Consider the following 11,181-nt stretch of genomic DNA (forward strand, 5'->3'; position numbering starts at 1 on the left):
TTTCCTTTCCCTCTCGCCTATTTACTCTCATCAACTGCACCGTGCTTCTCAGACCTTGATAATAAGCAATGGACGCTCCAGGCGTGCCACCCGCCGTCGTCCGTTCCTCCTTTCGTCCGCCTGCGCGTTCTCGCCGCCGCGACAGTCCCGTCATTCGTCACGCCGCGCTCGCCAATGCTGCGCATCGACGCCCCGCAGTGGTGCCAACCCACTCTTTGAAGGGGCCGGCACCCCGCGCCGTCTCGGCCCTAGCCGGCGCCCATCGCCTCAGCACCCAGTGCCGCTTCGACTCTCGCTTCAGCGCCATCTCACCTCATCACCCTGCGCGACTCCGTGCCTCAGATCCGTGTCTCAAGGTGCGATTTCACGATGACGCTCGACGCTGGATTCGAGCGTCAAATCTGGTCACGTGATAGATTCAGAGGGACGCGAAATATAACCTAACCACTGGATTGGCTGAATTCGAGCGTCAAGTGTCCAAAGCTAAACACAGTTTAGCTTTTTGGCGCTGTTTGACGCTCGAATCCAGCGTCGAGCGTCATCGTGAAATCGCACCTTCACGCATGCTCGCTCGTATCTCTTCTCCTTACTGTTTCCGGTCCCCTACCTTGATGTTCCTCCCTCTTCTCTCTCCTTCTCTCCCGACCATGCTCTCTCTGACTTAACCTCAACTTTTCCACATCTTCTCCGTCCTGCCTTACTCCAATTCTCTCACGCCTCCGGTTCCTCCTCCATATACTCGCCTTCCTCCGTCCTTCCTTTATGCGTTTCTTCTTTTTTCTCCTCCTTCCTCGTTCCTTACTCCGTTATTCCTTCCATAATTCCTCCTTCTCTTCTCGGAGCGCCCACCCGCCTTTCTCACTCAACCGGAAGTCCAATCTCGGCTCCACGTCAATTATTATATAAGTATAAGAGAAATATGCATTTGTGTGATCCTGATGGACGAGGGACGAGGGATGAGTTTCCTCGTGTCGTGTAGAGAATGTTTGAAATTTCGAAAGCACGAACAATATTATTGTTTTCTCGGATATCCGGTAAATTATATGCTGCGGCTGTGTGAGGTAGGAGCGGAGGATTTACACGCGGATTTTCATGTAAAGATAATTCGGATTGTACTTTCTCGGCCTTTAACATCATCGTCTTCGATCGTTGTGCTGCTGTCAGTAGATTCCTTCACTTGAGAGCCCTCGCCCTTCTTCGTGATGATGCTTCGACCCTGTGCATCATACTTACTGGAAAAGTTCCGCGTCGCACGCCAGCATGGTCGTCAATATAGCGCACTTTAATTTACGCCTTGCATTGAATTTTTTCAAGCAGTCCACGGTCCCTTGTCTATGCACCACAGATGCAACACGCTCACGTTGGCAAATCCATGGATGCTTCAGTGCCTCACTGGCAGTGATCCTCTTTCCTGGATTCACCGTCAGCATCTGATTGATAAGGTTCTTGGCTTCTGGCGTGACGGTGGTCCCATTCTGGACTCGGATAATCGTACGATCCGGCCTTGATCTGCCCACAGAGCCGTTGCTGATCCTCGTCCCAGAAGGGCGGGTAACCGATCAGAAGGATGTACAGTATGACACCGCACGCCCATATGTCGACTGGTTTCCCGTATGGCTCCTCCTTCAGCACCTCCGGGCTGAGGTAGCCGGGTGTTCCAGCGAAACCATACCATGCCTGCGCATCACCTTGCACTTCGATCGCCAGACCAAAATCCGCTAATTTCACAGCCGCCCCCTTCGCTTTGCTCGCGAGGAGTAAATTTTTGGGTTTCAGATCCCGGTGCACAACTCCGTTATGGTGGCAGTGGTGAACGCTTTCCAGGATTTGTTGAATACAGTGCGAGGCGTCCGCCTCGCTGTAGAATTCCCGGGCGACGATGTCCTCGAATAGTTCTCCGCCGGTGACTAGATCAAAGACGAGATAATGGAAATTCTCCTCTTGTATACTGTCATGTAATCTCACGATATTTGGATGTTGCAATTTTCTACATATCCGCTCCTCACGCTCGAGTTTTTGAAAATCTCTATTTGAGAGTTTTTTGGTGTTTATGATTTTTGCAGCAAACTCGTGACCGGTGCTCTTTTTGCACACATCGTCGAACCACGGAGAAGGCACCTTTTCCGAGTTCCTCCTTCAGGTCGTAGTTGTCACTGAATCGCGTGCAAGCCGTTGGCAAAGACATACCGAGGCTGCTCGCGATTAATTTAACCGCACTACCGGACTCGGAAACACGAGCGCGAGAGACCCACTACCGGCCGCCACTATTACTGCACACACGCGTTAGGGGAAACTTCGCAGGTCAAATTCGATCAATAGAGGGGAACCATAGAGATATAAGAATAGACGTGCGCGAGCGAGCTGAAAAAGCGATATAGGAATAGAAAGATAAAGCTGCGCAGATAGAAAGAGAAAGCTGCGCATGGGCCCCTTCTGTCTTTGTTTCGCATGCGCGCGTAGACAAAGAAAGAAAGGGCCTATATGCAGCGTTCTTTTTCTATTCCTATATCGCAGCTTCTTACGTGCTAGCATATGACTCGGGCACTCTATTCTTATATCTCTATGAGGGGAACCGCCGCGGCGCTGCCCCAACACCGGGACGACGACGACGACGACGACGACGACGACGACGACGACGACGACGACGACGACGACGACGACGACGACGACGACGGCGGCGGCGGCGGCGGCGGCGGCGGCGGCGGCGGCGGCGGCGGCGGCCAATTTACACTTGTATACTGTTCTAAATAAATGATGAAATCTCGTAGAATTACTGATTTTCTCACTCTAATACCATTATTTTCGCAGTTCTTACAATAGTCTTCTGCTTCCATATACAATTATGGGCTCCTGTAGAAAGTATTATTCAAGAATTATTTTTTTTTTTAGTGAAGAAAGCGCCAAATGCATGCACGCGCAAATAGTGTAAAAAACTGATACATTGAATAGGATGATACAAAATATGATTATGAAAACAGACCAATTAAATCTTCAAGCTCTATTTTCTTATTTATAAATTTGTTAAAATGTTATATTATATATAACATTTTAATAAATTTAGTTGAACACAATTGTTATTATATTAATGATGCTTTGCAGTAAGTGTCCGCATAAGCTCGCATTCATAAAATTGTTTTTTAGCTTTTCGTCTGTACAATTATTTTAATATTAAGTATATTAATTTGCGTTAAAAATATTGAATTGATAAACACATTAGCGGTTAACATTGGTGTCTGCATATGAGTCTGACAATGAGTGCGCCAAGCTTATTCATGCAATATCAATGGTTAGTTCTTGCATGCGATTAAGCTGATTTTGGAGTCTACCAGTTTTTCTTTCAATGGGGAATTTTTTGAACAGATTTTTGGTAGCCCAATGGGTTCCCCCCTTTCTCCGATCCTGGCGGATATTGTGATGGATGACTGTGAAACTAACTGCCTTCGGTCCTTTGACTTTCATATCGAGATATTTCGCCGTTATGTTGACGACATTTTTATGTGTATTCCGAGATCACGACTGGATGATGTTGTCCTGGCTTTTAATAATTATCATCCACGTCTCAAATTCACGTATGAATTGGAGAAGGACAATTGTTTGAATTTCTTGGACACATCTGTTTACAGAATCGATAATTGTTTAGTCACTAATTGGTATCGTAAACCAACGTTTTCTGGTCGTTATATTAATTACTTCTCGAGTCATCCTTTAAAATACAAGATTAATATTATCATCAACTTGGTCGACCACGCCATACTTCTGTCGGACGTACGGTTTCACAACGATAATATCAATTTGATAAAATCTATTTTATTGAACAATTGCTTTCCGGCTTCTCTCGTGGATAAACACATTCTAAGAAGACTTGCTGAAATTAACAACGGCCAAATAACGATGAATCTGACAACCGTGCGGATAGAGCCAATATCCCTGATCTCAAAAGTTATATTCCTATCCCGTATGTTAAAACTTTTAGTGAGGGTTTACGACGTATTTTCAGCAATTACGGCTTGAGTACCTTATATACCGTTCCAAAGAAACTTGACGCACTAATTAAAAAAAGGAAAGACAAATTAGAGAATAGTAAATGCACGGGCGTTGTCTACAAATTAGATTGTTCAGATTGCAATGCTTGTTACATTGGTCAGACCAAGAGCATTCCAGTCAGCAATCGGTCGTCAGTAAGCATAGAATAGAATTTGACCATAATTTTTAAATGGCAAGAGGCCATGATCTTACACAAGGAGCAGAATCTCAAAAAACGTGAAACTTCCGAAATGATATTAATTAAAAAGCATACCGACGCTATAAATTTGCAGAAGGACACAGAAAACTTGCCATTGGTTTACGATCGGATAATAGCTTCTCTTTAAACTTTACACTCTATGTTGTTTTATGTATTTGTGATTATTCGCGACATGACACAATTTATCAGTCGTTCGTCGGGCGCCACACGTGACGGTCATGCCTCACGAAGTTTACATTCTGTTCAACCGCCCCGTTAAAGATTAACGATGACTTGTAATTTTATAACTTTTGACGCACATTGATCCATGTAAGTTGAATTTGTAATTGGCATTGTATCCACTTTAAATGTATTACCGGCAATTTACGTGACGATAATGTTCCAGCATAACTTGATAAGGACCCAAAATAGAGGTCGAAACGTCGTTATAATTATTCAATTATTGCCAGTCAGGCCGACTAATAAATACTTTATATCAATGGTTAGCTTTAATTGATTCAAACTCTGGATAAATTCAAATCATTAGACATAGAGTAAATGCGGTTATATAATTCAAATAATTATTTCAGCCTTGCATTATATCAAAATAACTGTTTAACAACATTTAAGTATTTTCTATTATTTTGATAGATTTGAAAATATCTATGTTTTTTAAAACGTGTAACATAAGTATTTCTTCTTTTATTTATTAGCGACATTGTCTCATTTTTCTAGTAAACACTTTTTTAGTAAACATTTTTAACGAGATTATGAAATGTAAAACGATACTTATTATTTATTTTAGCATTCTCTCTACGAAAATCAGCAGTTCATGTTGCAATGCACAGTTATTTCATATTTCTTATGTGATATATTAAAACAGTTTTATATAATTGATTTCTTTTATTATATACAAGGCGTTTTTGATAATATACTGTTCAACAAAAAATGACTTTTTTCGTACTCCAAAACGGGACTAGTCATTTTTTGCAGTTTTTTGGGCGCAAAATACCGTTTACCAAATTGCTTTATTACGTCACAAGTTTGAGAAATTTGCAGTTAAAGTTGTATATGGAACTATTTTCACGTAATTTGTCATATTATAATTAATGTGTGTGACGTGATGGAGAGATTTTATTGCAATCAAAATTAAGTATATTGTTAGGAATTTTAGCCTTCAAAAGAAATAGTTTGTGCCATAATGTATAATAATATATTCATGGTTAAATATGGAGTCTATAGCAGAAAAGCTGTAAATTAGACCGTACAAAATTACCTTTCTTAAAAAAAAGGCGCTGCTAGACCTCGAAATTTTAAATAAATAAATAAACTTATCCTATGCTTAATTATAAGCCGCATTATTCGCCGTCGTCACGCACACCCATATCACTCGCTCGCACATACACACCACGCTGATAATCATTTTGTTACTCCCGTCGCATTCTTCTATGAATTATTTTTATTTATTGTTATCCTTATTTATTTAAAATTTCGAGGTCTAGCAGCGCCAAGTTTTTTTACAAGAAAAATTTATGTATTTTAATAAAATATTTTTATTTTGTACTATCTCTGTAATTCTTTGTGATTAAATCTTTTATTCTATTGAAAAATATGTTAGAAGGTTCAGAGGATGGATAGTCAGGGTCGGTTAAAAAAGGCACACGGCAATGTACAATGGCACTCTCAATTTATTATAAAGAGAAATACTTCGGGCGACGTGCGTACTCGGAAAACGATCACGAGGGAACGGGTAGAGAGCGAGTAGATGCGCGGGCAGCGCGCTTAAGTCATGGTAAAGAATACAATAGATGTCAGTGCTCTATATGCGAAGAGTGATCGTGGGTCGTACAAATACGCGTCGCGCGCTAACACCCCCCCTCGATCTGCGATCAGTCTTCTTTCCTGGGAATGCGTTGAAGTCCGGACATCTCGGTGCATCTCAAATGTTTAGGTCTGGGAAGTCCCTTCGTGAGCATGTCCGCAGGCATGTCGTCTGTTGAAACGTGAGTAATCTTCAAAAGTTTGTGGCTCAGAGCTTCCCGGATGAAGTGATGACGCATGTCAATATGCTTGCTCCGAGAATGATAGACTGGGTTTGAGCTAACTTCAATGCTCCCAGATTGTCGTTGAAAATAGTAATGTCAGCTAGGTCATGGAAACCCAGCTGCTCCAGAAATCTGCGTAGGTAGATAGCTTCTTTGGCACATTCCGTCAGCCCCATGTACTCCGCCTCCGTCGAAGATAAGGCGACCGTCGGTTGCTTCCTGGAATCCCAAGAAATGGGACTGCCGGACAGCTTGAATAGAAAGCCTGTATAAGATCTCCGATCTTCTCGACAGCTGCCCCAGTCGGCATCAACGAAGCCTTCGATGGGCCTGGAATCTCTTCGGTATGTAAGTCCTAGATCTCTGGATCCCTTTAAGTAACGGAGGACTCGTTTGGCTGCGGTCCAGTGCTCCTTGCCGTAACAGTTATTGAATTGTCCTAAATAACTGACAGCAAAACTTATGTCGGGACGCGTCGTGACAGCTAGGTAGGTCAGGGCGCCCACGAGTTCCCGATAGGGAAGATTTGACTCTTCCTCACTTGAATCATCCTTCTTGGTCAGCTTTACACAAGTGTCCACCGGAGTGCTGACTGGATTGCAGTCGGTCATCCCAAAACGCTTGAGTATGTCGTCGATATAGCCCCGTTGATGCATGGTCACCTCGTTTAGACCAACGTTGAACTCCACGTTGAGGCAATAGCCCACCTCGCCAAGGTCCTTGATGTCAAATCGATTAGACATCTCCTCACGAAACTTCGCGATGACCGATAAGTTGCGGGATGCGAACAAAATGTCGTCAACGTAGACGACGATAATAGCGAGGTCATCTCCTTCTCCAATAAAATACACGCAGGGGTCAGCATCGGAAGGGATGGCTCCGAATTCCTTTAATGTATGGTCTAGTTTCTCGTACCAATCTCTCCCGGCTTGGCGCAAACCGTACAGAGATTTCATTAAGAGACACACTTTGTCTCCGCTTAACAAGTCCTGCAACATCTTCTCGGCTTCAAGAGCTAAACTTGGATCGTCCTTATCTTCAGAAATCGTCCTCAAGATCCCGATCAGTTGCTTTGGGGGTTCCATTAGAATCCGTTCGTCGAGGTCTCCGTTCAGGTAGGCGGTCGTTATGTTAAAATGATGCATCTTCATCCCAAGACGAGCAGATAACGACGCGATTAGACGTATCGATCCTTGTCGGGCTACCGGCGCAAAAGTCTCCTTAAAATGTAACCCAGGCTGCTGGCTGAATCCCTGAGCGACCAGACGAGCCTTCCGTCTGTGAAGAGTTCCATCCGAGTTGAATTTATTGCGCAAAACAATACGACTCCCAATGGTAGTGGAATTCTTCGGTCGGTCGATGAGTTGCCACGTTTTATTTCGCAGGACGGATTTAATTTCGGATACCATGGCATCATGCCATTCCTCAGCCTCTGGACTCGACATCGCCTGTTTCATGGGTACCTCGGACATAAGAGCGATATTTTCTTCAGCATACGCGACTTCCGCAACAGCTGGTGAATAAATCTTACGGGGTCTTCCCCTTTCCCCGGTTCTCAAAACTCTCGGTCTTCCTCGTCCCCTGGACGAAGCTCGTAACGGCTCTGGTGGAGTCTCTTCGTCGTTGCCTTCTTCGTTGGCCTGTTCCTCGTCAGGAGATGATAACTCAATGTCGATGAACTCAGGTTCCTTATCCGTCTTCTCGGTCAAAGCTTTCCCCTCTTGTTCACCATTTAGTAAAGGAATGGGACTCTCGGGACGTGACTTCATGTCCTCGATAAACTTAACGTCGCGAGATACAATGACCTTACTCTCTTCGGGTAGCCATACCCTAAATCCTTTGGATTCCGTGGAGTAGCCCAAGAAGATACCTTCCTTGGAGCGTGGATCTAATTTTCCTCGATTAGGTTCTCTGCTCAGGCAAAATAAACGACATCCGAATTCCTTGAAGTGTCCAACATCAGGTACGTTCCCGGTCCATAGTTGATATGGCGTTAGACCATTAAGGCTTCTTGATGGACATCGGTTCCGAATGTAATTGGCCGTGTTAACTGCCTCGGCCCAAAACTTAGGAGGTAGTCCTGACTGCGTAAGTAAACATCTCGCCATATCCAGTAGGGTGCGGTTTCGCCGCTCTGCGATCCCGTTTTGCTCGGGATTGTATGGGGACCGTAAGTCGCCTGGTAATGCCTTTTTCTCTCAAGAAATTATCGAAGTCCTTGCCTGTAAATTCCAAGCCATTATCAGTCTGAAAGCACTTGACCTTTTACCTGTTTGGTTTTCTGCAAGTGTGATAAACTCCTTGGTCGCCTGAAGAGCCTCATTTTTGTGTCGCAAAAAACGAACTTCGCTCCATCTCGAGTGATCATCTATGAACTCGATGAAGTATCTCGCCTTCCCCATAGACTCGACCCGGAAGGGGCCACATACATCCGAATGGATCAAATCGAGAAGTTCCGAGACTCTGTTGGACTTCTTTGGAAATGCTGCGCGAGTCATCTTTCCCCTGAGACAGACTTCACAGGTGAGTTCCTTTGCAGAATCGAACTTTAAACCGTTGATGGTTCCGTGTCGCTGAGCTTCGATGAGATCCCTCGCGTTTACATGACCGAGCCTACGGTGCCACAGCTCAAAGTCCGAGAGATTCTCCGATGTAGATAACGCACAGCTTGGCTCTGAAGGTTTATCTTGTCTGGATTCACGTGCGAAATATAAACCGCCGATCCTGTCCGCGACCAGTTTGACGCTTCCGTCTCCGGCTAGTACCTTCGCGTCCTTCTTGGTAAACATAACGTTGAAGCCGTTATCCGTTATTCTGCTTACGGACATTAAATTTGTACGTAGATCCGGAACGTGTAGAGTCTTGTTTAATGACAGGAGCTTATTCTCGCCGTGTACGTCGGCCGTCACCATCACCTTGCCCTCAGCGGTCGTTTCGGTTGAAGCACTGCTCGCCAGATTCAACTTTCCCGGTCTTGAATCGCTTACTTCACAAAAAGCTTCTATCTCGCCGCAAAGATGTGTAGAAGCGCCGCTGTCCAAACACCACATTCGACGTGGCTCAATCGCGCTGGCTTGTAGAGCGACGTCTGCACATAATGACACCTGCTCGGCACTTTTTGCTGACTGATTCTTATCGGACTTCGAAGGGCAATTTGCGGCCTTGTGACCCTGCTTGTTGCACTTATAGCAGCGAATTTTACTGCTCTTGTCGTCTGCTTGCGCATTGTCCTTACGCTCGTGCGCGGTCGATTTGTTGTCGCGTCTTCGGCCCTTGTACTTATTGACGAACATTGCCTTGGCGCCAGCGTTGTGTGCCTCGCCCTTTCGCGCCTCGTTCTCCTCGACGATCTTAATACGCAGGGTGTCGGGTGTGGGCAATTCGTCGCGAGCTTCAATAGCGCATCTGAAATTATCGAAACTCGCCGGCAGGCTATATAGAAGCATCGTTGCCAGTACATCAGGATGTATGTCGACCTGCATATCTTGTAATTTGTCGACTGCATCGAAAAACTTACTCATATGTTCGCGAACGTCGCTGCCTTCCTCCATTCGATGAAGCATGAGCCGCTTTAGTAATGTAGCTTTCCTGGCGGGTCCTCGCGATTGGTATGTTCCCTCTAATTTCAGCCAGACATCGCGCGCAGTAGTGCAGCCTTTAATCTGCTTCAGCTCAGAACTGCCGATCGCCAAAATGATGTCGGATTTCGCCTTAGCATCGCCCTTTTCCCACGCTTTCCGTACGGCTTCCGTTGCGGCGTCGCCGGCCACAACCTCAGGCTTCGCTAGTTCACCGCTCACGTACGACCAGGCATCGTTTTTGACAAGGAGAGCTTCCATATGGAGCTTCCATGTATCGTAATTGTCCTTTCCGAGACACTCGATACGCGTCACGCCCGCGGTGTTCATGATTGAACAGGTTAACTTTTGCCGTAACCGACAGTATTCACTATTTCGACTATCGCGGCGCACCTGGGCCCATAACCTGTTAGAAGGTTCAGAGGATGGATAGTCAGGGTCGGTAAAAAAGGCACACGGCAATGTACAATGGCACTCTCAATTTATTATAAAGAGAAATACTTCGGGCGACGTGCGTACTCGGAAAACGATCACGAGGGAACGGGTAGAGAGCGAGTAGATGCGCGGGCAGCGCGCTTAAGTCATTGGTAAAGAATACAATAGATGTCAGTGCTCTATATGCGAAGAGTGATCGTGGGTCGTACAAATACGCGTCGCGCGCTAACAAAATACATATATAAACTTTGTATTTAAATACCTTGTATTCCCTCGTTGGATTAAATATTTTAATAAAATATTTTTATTTTGTACTGTTCCTCTGTAATTCTTTGTGACCACTAAAAAATACACATGTAAACTTTGTATTTAAATATCTTGTATTCCCTTGTTAAATTTAAATAAAATTTTTTAATCTTATAAAATTGTTATCATACATTCTTTTTCTAATTGACACCATGTAAAGATTTTTCAAAGTAGTGCAACAATTATTTTTTGAGGCAATATATATGTTCTCTCTGTAATTGGCGCTGTAATTTAAAGAGATATCATTTCTTTTTTGTAATTGTAATAGATCACTTGAAGCGCGACTCTTCTTTGATAAGGTAACATAGTTTTGTGATGTGTATCACTTGGGTTATAATTTTTTGGAAATAAAGATACTACTGCTTAGATTTTTTCGAGATTTTTCGAGATACAAAGAGTACGTCTACCACTTGTTACTTAGGTTTTTTCGAGGTATAATACTACCACTTTCTTTTTTTTCGAGGTAACAACATATACACTACTATACGTGTACTTGGCGCCTTTCTTTACCTTTTTTTTAAGAAAGGTAATTTTGTACGGATATCACGCCTTTTTGTAGTATTACGCATTTTATAAACAGTATGTACAGGGTAAA

At 44.1% G+C, this 11,181-nt stretch overlaps 1 pseudogene; it reads right to left on the minus strand.

Moving 5' to 3' along the window:
- Positions 1 to 518: 518 nt before the first annotated feature.
- On the minus strand, positions 519 to 2,322 carry LOC139787000 (calcium/calmodulin-dependent protein kinase type II alpha chain-like; annotated as a pseudogene).
- Positions 2,323 to 11,181: the final 8,859 nt, after the last annotated feature.

This window comes from Temnothorax nylanderi, unplaced genomic scaffold (genome assembly GCF_030848795.1).
Source record: "Temnothorax nylanderi isolate EJ_2023f unplaced genomic scaffold, tnyl_v1.0 TNYL_tig1231_pilon, whole genome shotgun sequence".
Classification (NCBI taxonomy): Eukaryota; Metazoa; Arthropoda; class Insecta; order Hymenoptera; family Formicidae; genus Temnothorax; species Temnothorax nylanderi.